Source organism: Rhopalosiphum padi, chromosome 4 (assembly GCF_020882245.1).
Source record: "Rhopalosiphum padi isolate XX-2018 chromosome 4, ASM2088224v1, whole genome shotgun sequence".
NCBI classification, from domain to species: Eukaryota; Metazoa; Arthropoda; class Insecta; order Hemiptera; family Aphididae; genus Rhopalosiphum; species Rhopalosiphum padi.
The window spans coordinates 52495480-52508831 of record NC_083600.1 but is presented as its reverse complement, the minus strand read 5'-3'; positions in this window follow the sequence as shown (position 1 = coordinate 52508831).

Below are 13352 nucleotides of genomic sequence, written 5' to 3'. Positions count from 1 at the left end.
AGGATAACTGCATGTCGGGATTATATACAAAATAACTGTGATATTTTATAAGTAGGTACCTATTTTTTAGAAAATGTAATAAATATATTGTTTTAAATTTAATTTTACCGTATTAAAACCACTATTTACCCACATTATTATCGTTGTATTATACCAGTGTCTAATTTTTTATCAGAGAACTTGGTTAACAATTAGATATTAAAATGAAATTCAGTGATAATAAAATAATAAAATTGGTGCACTTCGATTGTCGATGTACTTAGCAATATACTTACCTAGGTATGTAGATAATAGGTAGATATGTATATTTAACGTATATTATGACATATACGTGGCATTTACGTTTACGGTTTACCTAGGTACCTAAATATTATAAATTACAATATTATGTTAATCCATTTGTTTTTACAATCATACAAGTATTTAATTTAGTTTTTTAAGTTGTAATCCATACAATTTTATGATAAACTCTATATTTTGTTCTAAATTGAATTTAGAGTTTAGGTGAAATTTACATGCATACCTACATTTTATTCATTATCTTTATAGCTCAATTTTTATTGCCAAGTTACAATAATTCCAATTTTCAGGTATTGTCTGTACCTACATTAATTTAAAAACGTATAATATTTTTTGCGGTAAACAATTTGTAAAGGTTGTAAGAAAATTCAAAATACACGTTTTATAAATTATTTTTCAGTTCCATAATATCGTATAGACAACTCATAAGTATACAAGCAGGTACTTGACTATTTAAGTATATAGTATAATCAAAATAATTATCGAGTAGATAATAATTAATGGATCTAGTATGTTAATTATAATATTAATAATATTATATTATGGAAAACGCTTCATAATATGCTCACTGCTCAGTCCATTCGATCGTAACATTTGTAACAGATAAAAATTATGATTGATACTAATTGAAATGAGTTTTTAATAAATTTGAGTCGCTATTAAAATAAGAATGTTGTTATTATTAACAAGTTGATTAAAATTTGGTAACTTTTTCTCCGATGGTAGGTACAGGTATTACTTAGGTATACTTACCTATATTAAATAAACGAATCTCGCACGGTATATTATGTATATTGTATATATCCGTATTGGTGTATAATATTAATAATATTACAACGTACCTAAGTATACTATACAGGTATCTAGATATATAGGTATAATATGTGTTATGTATGAATGTTTGATTGATGAGTTTTGGAAATGTTTGTAGGTACCTATCTTTATACCTACACCATAATAAATAACACGCGGGCAAGTGTACAGGACGATTATTAACTGTAGTATGCGTGAACTTCGACGAAACCAGTGATTATCTTTTGGTGTTATTTTCTTATATTTATTGTAAAAAAAAAAAAATCGTATTATTTTAGCGTAATTTTTAAGAGTTTTTTACCGGTTTTTTCTCTTCGAAAACGAACAAGAGCATTGTCTTAAAATATAACATGAAAAACTATTTTATTTTTATTTTTACAAATTCGAGTGAAACTATATAATTTAAAATGTTATCGAATATTTTGGTTAATAAAACGTTATTTACATCAAACAAACAATTTATTGGTTGTGTATATTATTATTATAATATATTGATGTACAAATATATTATATAGGTAGTACTTAGGTAAGTTATCACCGTCTTAGACGTTTAGACGACTTCCAATAACCCTAAGCTAATTTATATTTTCGTGTCGAGAAAAATGTACAGTGTACAGTGTACACCTACCTATCCGATGAATTGATTTATTTTAATATTTTACGCAGGAAGTAATTATATAATAGGTAGTTTTACTGTTTATTAACTGATATTACTTTTCGATTTGCGAATAATTACGACGTTAATTGATATCAGATATCATAATATATATGGTATACCTACATTTGTAAACGGAATGAAATCAGAAAATAAGTATTGCATACCTACAGTTATTTTTATGCATAATAATTCGAAATGTTTTTTTATGTGTCATATTCTAATGTTGTTGTACAATAATAATTATAAAACGACATAATAATATCAATCAACCTATCAATTAAGGCGTACAGAATCAGTGTAAGTCCTCTAGGCTATACCGGTAAATGATTTATTTCCATCGATGTTTCAATTTAAATACAAGTACAAGGTGTTTTTTTTTATAGTTCCCTGATAATTATTGTCATCGTAAGATTCTAGCTTCGCAATAAGGAACTCCGCCTACAATTATACACTGATTAAAATATGGTTATAACGATTGTCGAGCCCTGTAAGTACTCGTATTTACTCGTAGTATTATTTTCGTAAACAGAGACATATTAATAGAAGTTACATCCATAATTTGTCAATTTTGTGTAGTATGCACATCGCACATAGCCTGCTGTGAGATTTAATTTATTTTTATCATTTTATTATTCCGTCGATATGGAAATATATAATAAATGAATCGTAGCTAAATCAATAGGTAATGTTTCAAAGTATATTTTTTTGCAGCGTACTACGGCAAAAATGTGTAAGGGCTTAATAAATAATAAAAAAAAGTATTTATTTTTCCTTGTTTTAACAATATTTAACATTTTTAAATGAATTATTAGCATTTTTAAACTGTAATATTTTATTTAGGTAAATATTACGAGTAACTCGAGTTACTTAAAAATTTAAATATCGCAAAAAATCAAATAAAAACACAGATAATGTTCTTATACCTCAAATTTTGTTAATATAGTTCATTTAAATATTAAAGCTAACAGCATATAAAATTAGTTAATAATAATATGCTGAATGCATATTTGCTATATTAATATGTTTTGCAGTTATATAAGAAGGCAACACATGAGTGAGACGTCCTCTATAACTTGTCTAATGTACAAAGTTATAAGCACTAAAATATTTTTGGGAATAAATGCATTTTTATTGCGAATGAGCGAATGTTGATGTTTTCTAAGACACGGAAAGTCTGAGACTGAAAATATCAATAATATCTTTTAAATTTATTCAGAATTGTTTATATTTAAATGTTTTTGTCATTATATTAATTATAACAATAATAAATAGTAATACCTATATTATTCTGTTTTAATCATATTTAAAATGGTTGTTAAATCTAAAAATAATGACAATAATAAAAATAAAATTTTCAATCCATTAAAATCGGTTAAAAACCTGAAAATTTATTTCATAAGACATTGTTTTTAAAAAAAATGCACCAATGATCCTGACTCTTGTTTATATATTGCCATTGAATATTCGAATTGAAAATATTGTCTACAGGCAGTTATGGTAAGTATATATTTTGAATAATAATAATAATAATAATAAAAATTAAAATTAGTTAGGATTTAAAGTTTAAATATAATACAATAAAAATATTTACCTATAGTTAATATAAAATAATAATAATAATTTAACTTTTAATATTTTTAGAAAAATTAAATTAACAAATCTACATACCAAAAAAATGTATAGGTACTTTGTTTCTGTTAATACAATATCTAAGGAGAATATAAAGTACAAAATATTATGATATAACAGCATGTATTGACATAGGAAAAATATTTTAAGGGACAACCCGTTAGTTGGCATGATAAATCATTTTTAGAAAAACGATCTTGCTTTATTCTCAATATGGTGATAAAATCGATCTATTTTATTCTGCTATAGATATCTGTAAACTACAAAGAAAGGTTCAAAGATAATTATTACTACTACTATATATCCTAAAACCGGTAATTCACGACAATTCTGATTTGGTAGACCAAGAGACTTCAATACCTAATCGATTTCTTTTCTTTTCGTTTAGTAGAACAGTGACAAGTTTAATTTGTGTAGTCAGTTTCAATTTTTTACATTTCTAAATTTTATAGAAACTCTTAAAAACAATATATGATTTGAGATTTCTTTTCAATTATTATATAAAGATTGATTTGTGTAGGTAGAGCAGAAGGTAGCTAATTTTCAAGGCTGTACCTTACCACTTGCGTTTAAATATAAGAACTATAATAATATGAAAAATGCGTTAGTAAATATATTACTAATACCTACGTATATAAGATGTGTGAATAAAATCAATCGTTTGATTCGTTTGTCGTGTAGGTACTTAATTTACCTACAATTAATATTGAAAAAAGGGATTGTGAAATGTCGTGTTATTATATTTATTACTTCATAAATCTTTAAAAAATCATATAACCAAAAATTTAAGTCAACATTTAAACTGATATCGTCTAAATAAATATATAACATAAAATACTATAAAAAGTTATGATTTTCAGTTATTTAGGTATGTCGTGTTAATGTGTTATGATTTACGAGAAGACTATATTTTAAAATTGATTTATTTCATTTATATGCACAGGGCGTATAGTTTATGAACATATGAATACCTACTTTCAATTTTTTCCTAATAAAACAGACATATATAACACAAATCTAGTTATAAGCATATAATATATATTGTTTACAGAGGAGTAGACAAAAAACCAACCAATCTGTCTTTAGGCGGCTCACGTTTACAATATTATACATACGCATAGGAATAGTGCATACGTTGCATATAATTATGATTCATATTTTAACTTTGTATTAGTGAAGAAATATAATAAATCTTTAATTTACATTCATGGTTACCTACGCAATATATAGAATATTATAATATGATATACTTGGTCCCTATTTACACTTGTAGTATATAGGTCCTATACCATATCATGGATGCAGTGGTTAAGCGTGCTGGCCATATACTTGCTTTTTATAATGAATTTATTAAAATTTTAAAATATTATTACTTAAATATTATATTTTCAAATTATGGAGGTTTTTTTTTCATTTCTTTTTATAATTATTATTTGTTTAATAAATTATTAAAATGTTATTTTGATATTTACATATTTCGGATAAGTCTGAATCCATTTTGATTGACTGTTTTAAAAAAAAATTTAATATTATATATTAAAAACAAATGTAGAACACAACATACCATTGATTTTAAATTTAGTAAGAAACCAGAACTCATACTCGTAAGATATAATATAATAAATAGAAATAAAATGTTTGGAAGTTTTTCATTAATTTTTATAATAACACATATGTTCATACTATGTTTTTCTAGTTTTTAAATAATAAATATTTAAATTATTCAAAGCACATTTTATAAATTGTTTTTTTTTTTTTTAATTTTTACGATAACAAAAACAATAATAAAATATAATCTAATATTAAATCAATAACATTTAATTGGTTCATTTGGGTAATCAATATTGATTATGCAGATATTAAATATTAAGTGGACAGCACCACACTCTCGTTTATTATTCTGTCTTGCGTATAGAACATAAAACAAAGCAAATTTAAGTTAAGCAGAACCAATTATTTGTTTTCATCATTAATATTGGAATGTATTAACTATAATAAAACTTAAAGTCAGGAACATTACCCATGATTTAACGATATTTAAAATTTTAGGCGAGTTTAAAGTTATGATTATGTAAAATATTTTCGTTTAAAAATGCTTATATAAATTGGTTTGTGACTTGTCTATCCGATCTATTTGGCTTGTATGAATTAATCGTATAGTTGTTAAGTTGTGGTAGGCTCAATAAAACCTTAACGAGTTTGGACGCTTGTAAAAAACAATTACATAATAATTATAATGACGATAACTAGATACTAATAGGTTTATATGCGGATACCTATCTACTAACACATCTGATATAGCAGATGAGTGGCAAACGGCGAAGCACCGGATGTCCTATTACGATATAACGTATATTATAAATGTATAACACACAGAAGAGAAAACCACACCATACTTTAATAATATTATAATTTGTTAAAGGTAAATATTTTGTGAAGTGTATAAAAAACCAAAAACGTTGCTTGTGTATCATTAACTTTGTAGTTCCTATTCAACGCAAACAATATTATTTAACTACCGTTCTGCACAGTTAATAACATAATATTTAATTTATGTTGTATGTATTATATCAATACTGTTATCGTAGCTTATAAAGGTTAAATATTTCATAAAATACTATGCAACAGTGTACAATCATATTATAACTTGTTGCCCATTGCAAATTCACGACATTATTAGCACAGCGTATATTACGATTATATTATGTTAATATTTGTAAATAGTCGAGTGAAGATTCCTATATCTTATGAATAATAGGAGGTATATTTTAAATTTTAAATTATTATTATTTTTATTATGATGGTGTAAGTTGGTTTAATTATATATAGTTTTACATAATAAAATAGATTATATCTTTGCCTTAATTTTCATAATTCAAACTATTGTATTAAATTTTATGAATATTATTTCTGTTTTTCTTACGAATACTATATTACTTACCCGCATAGTTCATCTTGGCCCTTAAGCCTTGCTGCCTTAGGTGATATCATATGAAACTTAATTTATGAAAACTTAATTAAAGGTGATACTATGAACGGTTTGTTGTAAACCAAATTAATACAAATTAAGTTAAGATACAGGTAAGTTGATGCTGTTGAAATATACTAATATTATTAGAATTTAACATTAGACAAAGAAAATGATTGTGTAATATATAATGTTATTATTATTATAATTCCTTAGATGGTAAATAGTAAATTTACATTTACAAATAAATGCAATAATATAGTAAATAGTAATATTTATTATATATTAATGGGTCAATAACAATATTATGTATATATAAATAAAACAACTATGTTAAGCTAGGATATATATATATTATAATTATATATAGATAAAGATATATATATATATATAGATAGATAGATAAGGGATGGAATATAAAGAGTAACAAGCTGATTATTCAGTGGTGGCTACCTATCGATGGTAAAAGACTATGTAGTATTAATAACGTGTTTTATATTTTAAATATTATATTATTTTTAAAATAATTATTCTAATTCGAATATTAGATTGAATCTATAAAAAGAAAAGAATTGATTGTAAAAATTAAATAAATACATTTTAAAATTGTGTCTTACGGTTGTATCTAATACGTTTCAAACTCGTAAGGTTAACGATTTAAATAAGTAACGTAATGTTTTTTAATTATACGAAAAAAACTTTTGAAATTGTACGTTACCCACTTACTAACTGCTGTATCTATCGGAATCGAGTTATAGACCACTATATTATATGCTATACTGCCTATACTATTAAAGTTAAAACCTTTGATTACGCAAAGGTTAAACACCGTTTATTATATAAGATAAATCTTAAGGTCTATGGTTGATTGTGCTCGAGAGTGATATACTGCCATAGATCTGCGTGACCGTCTATCACGCCGGATCGTCTGTCATCCGTGGATTCGGAGGATGACTTTATATAATTTACGTTCATAGCGTATCCAAACTACATAATATTATCAGAATAATTTAGAAATAATAAAATGAAATGTTAAATTCATAAAAGCGTCTTTAAAATAAAACTTTGCAATCCAATTAATGTGTGTATTCGTATTTCGAATTGACAAATATACGTGTAAGTATGTCTATAATAATATATTATAATATTCAGAACGAACGGTAAATTGTTGTGGTATGTTATTTTTTATGTTTTAATATAATTGATAAAACAAGTAGAAGAAGTAACTTATTTGCTTTTCTTAATTCGAACTGTCGGCGAACGGATTAAAAGACTTTTAAAAAAAAAGTGCGTTGGGTAGGTATGTAATACCTATATTTGGTCAACAACTCACGAGACACATTATATATATAATATACTAGGGTTCTATTATCCGGTTATTTTAACTCCCTTCAGTTATTTCTAACTATATATATATATATATATGGTACGAAGTGAATTAAATATTTCACGGGGGAGGGGGGGCGTAACTAGTTGATACTCGTTTCTGCAGCTCACGTGTCATCACATCAATCGAATCAGATACCCTATACACTGTATTCTTTTAGGTATTATTGTGTCTGCCTTACCCCCCACGAATTACCGCCACCAGTCTTCACCATAAAACACAAGTATCTGAACTATGTAACCAGTTGTCACTGCATAGCAGCAGACAATATAAATGCGAATTTGGCGATCTTAAATTTTTACGAGGTTCCCGTACGTCTGTAAAGGAGTTTGCCAAAATAACACCTCTACACCAGCTATCTTTTGCTCCAAACATCATTAAAATATTTTCGTACAATGATTTGTATACCCGAGAAGAAGCTGTGGTCACACGGATTCCATGGTTATTCGTGACATTTTTTTTTTTTTAAATGTTAACTATATGTATACACTATAGTACCTATAGGTATATATAAACATAAAACGTATAGTTACTATTGGCATACCAGAATAGTGTTTTCATATCTTGTACCGATCCAATGCATTCAAAAACATTTTATAAATTTAACGGTTTTTCACGTATAGTATTAATAAACCATTTAATATATTATTTGGTTTCAAATGAATTTAAACTGAAATCGAAAAATACAGTAATATTGTTATAACTCTAGTTTTATTTCGATAATTTTTTACGAAATACCTACGAAGATAGAAAATGTACTAAAATAATGCTAGTGCCTGTGTATTTAATTTTAAATATAGTTTTTAAAATATAATATTAAACTATTGTCTGTATCAGTAGCGTATTCAAGTTATTCAAAATTCTTGAAAATTTAGTAAAAAAATTCACATATATTTTTCTTATATTTGTATACAAATATTGAAAATACATAGGCATAACTTTTTTTTGTATGCATTTAAAGTTGGAATTTTAACGAAATCACTTATTAAACAATAAACAAGGATGTTAATTTTATTATTTTGTTTTAATTTAAAACATTATTCGTGAGAACTTAAAAATTTTATATATATTTTGTTATTACGAATTTATTACACGCAATAACATTTTCGATTTATTTTAAGATATAATTTATTGATACTATAAACATATTTTTACTATTTTATGGTATTTACAGAAATATGTTATTAAATTTTGAATTTTGAGTTATATAAGTTGATATAATATGGTAAAAATATATATTATTATAATAATTAAATACTAATATTATGTTAAATATAATATTTTTGGGTAAAAAATATCAATTTACCGTAATACTAGAAGTAAAATAAATTACTTTAATAGCTATTATATTAAAAAATATATCATCAAATATACTTTATACGCTGACAGACCGTTTCCGCTCATAATCGTTTTTCGTATATAATTTTATATCATTGAATTCAAATTTAACACATTCATAATACTATAATAGTGACTTTCTTGACACCTAATGTATAGTAAAGTAGTAAGTACCTTTTCTACCTTTTTTTTTTTTTTTTTTTAAGTATTGATAAAATTGTTTAGGCTTTGTTAAAAAGTTATTAAAAGTTGATAATTGTATACAAGATTCTTCATAACTAGTAACTACGTACACTGGTACGCAATTGGTATGTGTTGTACTTTTATTTTCCTCTTTAAAATATTAACGCATGTTATGAAAGCTTTTAAAATATATTTTAATCAACTATATAATTAATTAAAAAGATGTAGAGTTAAATTTTGTTCAGATATTTTTATTAATTGTTCATTCTGTAGACTAAGATACATTTTATAAACTTTAGCATTTACTGACATCAAATATCAATAGAAAAAAAACAATTACATGTAACTGTAATACTATCAAATCTCCATCTATAAATAATATTATAAAATGTGTAACTCTGAAATTATATTACGCAGAGAAACTATACAGCAGTGTGAAGTTAAATTTTTAGCTTTTGTTGGTATTGGTCTACTGTCATAAATCATAACTCACAAGATATATCTTAGTCAACGAGTAAAATAACTAAAAAAAATAAACCAACGAGAAATTTAATTTAATTTATACGTTTGTTCTGTTTTGAATTTATCTAATTTTTTAAAATAATGACTTGTAGAATGAATTATCTTTGTTTTTAATTTTATTATATTATGTTAACATTAATTTAAAGTTTAAAAAAAGTAATTATAGTAATTATTTCGATAGAGAAAATTGGAATTTTTAAAATGTTTGTATTTTAATTTTTAAAAGATGACTTTTAAAACATTACGATGCTAATTATGTAAGTGTGGTATTTGCATCATAGTATTAATATAAAAATTACATTTGTTTCAAATAAATACGTAATATAAAAATGGGTTTAATTGAATATTAAAGTAGATATTTAATATTACGAACTTTATGTAGGTATAATTAATTTAGACTCTTAAATTCAACGTAGATAATTATATATAACAAAACTTTTTAATACAAATTAACATTAATTAATTAAATTTAAATTTATAGATAATTTGGTATACATTGAGTACAGACAATTTTTTAATCATCGATTGTAATGAAAAATGTTATCGTAAAGTTTTGAGTTATACCAATACTTACTGTAATTTTTAAAATAGATATAATCCGATTAATTGTGTACTTTTTTCTTAACTTAGATGAATTACCATGAATTCAATTATCAGTTATAATCAGAACTATGAACGGTTCAGGTAGATATTGTACGGTATCATTGATGCGCTGTGATGACATATTGAAAAAATCACTTCCTATTAAAAACCGGTGTAATTAATAGTGTTAATACCGTTTCAATGGAACCAAAGGATACTGGTGTAAGTAATAAAGCTATTATTGAATTGAAACGTTCTGCGAGACTTTCTAAAAAACGTACGTTACAAGATAATTTGGTAACTAAATTTAGTGATGGGTTAGATGATTCGAATGAAGGGGTAAAACTATCCAAGATTCTGAAATCGAAAAAAAACAAAGCAGAAATATATGAAACTCGAAAGAATGATATTAAAAAAATCAACTATCGAGATTCTGTAAAGTCTACAATAAACACTTCAAGTGAACTCAGCAATATGATGAATATTCAATCTTCTCCGAATACTACCGTAGATAACGTGGAAAAAACGCGCGTAAAGATTTTGCCAATAACCTTTAAAAATAAAAATTCTTCTAAACCCCCTATGGTTACTTGTGTTCAGAATTTATCAAAGATGAATAATGTAAACACGGAGGTTGGGGTAGGATCGAAACACGAAAAGAGCAATGGCTTAGATAAGTTTATTCGGAAGCGTGGTCGTCCATCGCGAAAAGAACCACAGTTATTATTACGAGACGCCGGTAAAGTTAATACATCTTGTAGTGACGAAGTTGATCAACAGAAAACCGGAAAAGGGTTTGTTGAGCCTTTAGAAAAATCAGACGACGTATACGAATCAGAGTTTTCAACGCTAAACGAAAACGATCATACATGGACAGCTGAGAGTAACAGCTGCGACGATGAGTCATCAAAACCCAAGAGGAAACAGATTGGAATCAAATCATCAACGGCCAATGTCGAAATTGCAGTCAATGATTCTTGTACATTGGAGGATACTACAGAGCTACAAGTTAAAACTGTGCCTGCAGTTATGACGTCTGAAAATAAAAAAGTTTTACGTGACGCGAAACAACCGTCACGTGACCACGAAACGTTTGATCGCGAAATCACACTGATTTCTAATCGTTTTAACATCCCGTGTGATACGCTCCGAAATATAATAGAGAAAGAGTCCATTTCGGTGTTCCGCGAAAAGTACTCGGATACGGTGACCATGTCTATGGTTACGGTATCGCCCGTTGTATCGATGACGGACAAGGGAAAACGGCGGAATTTGAACGGTTCAATTGTCAAGTACAAGATCGAACCCGTCAGGGCGACAGTGGCCTACGGAAAAACCAATTTGAAAGACACGATGGAAGAGATTTCAAAAACAATGCCGTCGTGGAGCTTGAGCATCGTCGCCGACCCACCGAGATATGTCATCTCGCACATGTCTATCGAAACGTACGGCACTCCAATTGCAAACAAGTCCGTTGTGCTTGATAGATACTTCAGAGCTTCCGTTTATATTAATCAGCGTTTGGAGTATAAATATTGCAAACGTTATACGACGGCGTCCGAGATCGTTGATCTAATCAAAGAGTTAGATGCATTAATATAGTGTTTTATATATTTTTTTTTATTAAACACTGGAAATTTGGTCATTTATAAAAATTGTCAGTTATAGGAGAACCCGTTATTTTTGTTACTATCGTATTGCAATACGTATATAATTATATTATGTTTTATGTGAAATAACGTTTTTGAAGCAGAGATATACTTTAGTCTATATAATTCAATTTTTTACGAATTATTATCAATTTGAATGATTTTTACTTTTGAAGACCATGAACTTATTGTTTTTTAGTGTACCTTTACAGATTGTAAATTTTTCTTCCTTTTTTCATGAAAAATAAAATAAAACGATTATACCTATTATGAAAAATACACATTTCAACGTTACCGGAAACGGCTGTCAACATTTTTTTTTTTTTTAACATACTTATAACATATATTTAGCAAACGGTCTGTTTGAAACTAATATGATCGAGATGCTAATTGCATACTAGTTGCCTACATGTAGTATGAATATATCAGACTATGTTATGATCTAATTAAGTCTTAAAAAAATCATAATTTATAAATTTAATGAATTCTAATAATATCTTTCATAATTAATTTTATTATTATGTAAATTTGTATTATACGATTTTATAATCATGTATGAACATTAATCTTTATGAAGTACACGTTAGGTTTTTAAAGATGACCAACTGTGAACAAAATATTTAATTGCTGCAGTACTTAATAATGTTTATGTGTGTATTAAAAGGATAAAATAATTAATAAAGAAGATAAATAGTAGACAATGTACATAGATTATAAATTGTGTAATGGGTAGGTACTTAGAATATTTTAATATTAAAATATTGAAAAATAACATTCTATTTACAACTACCTATTGTTTATAATTGAATTTAAATACCGTATTTTTTTTTTAACTGCCTAATTATTAAATTTAATTAAATTTTTTTTATGTACAAACGTACTTAACGGAAGTAACTATTACTACCATAACAATATTGGGCTATTTACAATTTATAAAGAAATTCTAAAAAACAAATTACTTTTTTAAAATGTTTTTAATATTATAATAAGTTGTTATTAGATGGGTAAAAGAAAAAAAGATATGGTACAAGGCTTGTGATGTGCATTACTAACACTAAATTAATACTTCTATAGAGTTATAAATTGTATTATTTACTGTAATCGTGCCAAATACTAAATAGTACATATACCTTTAATTCAGTATAATGGTTAAGATTGTTTAATTCTGCAGTTTCTAGATCAGTGTGTGAATAATTATTGGTATATACATATAATAGCTAACGGTTTAAGTTTAATCAAATCGTTTGTTAATAATCGTTTAAATTAATTAAACTAAATTGGAAATATTTTACTTATTAAAAGTTTTAATAATATTTTTATAAC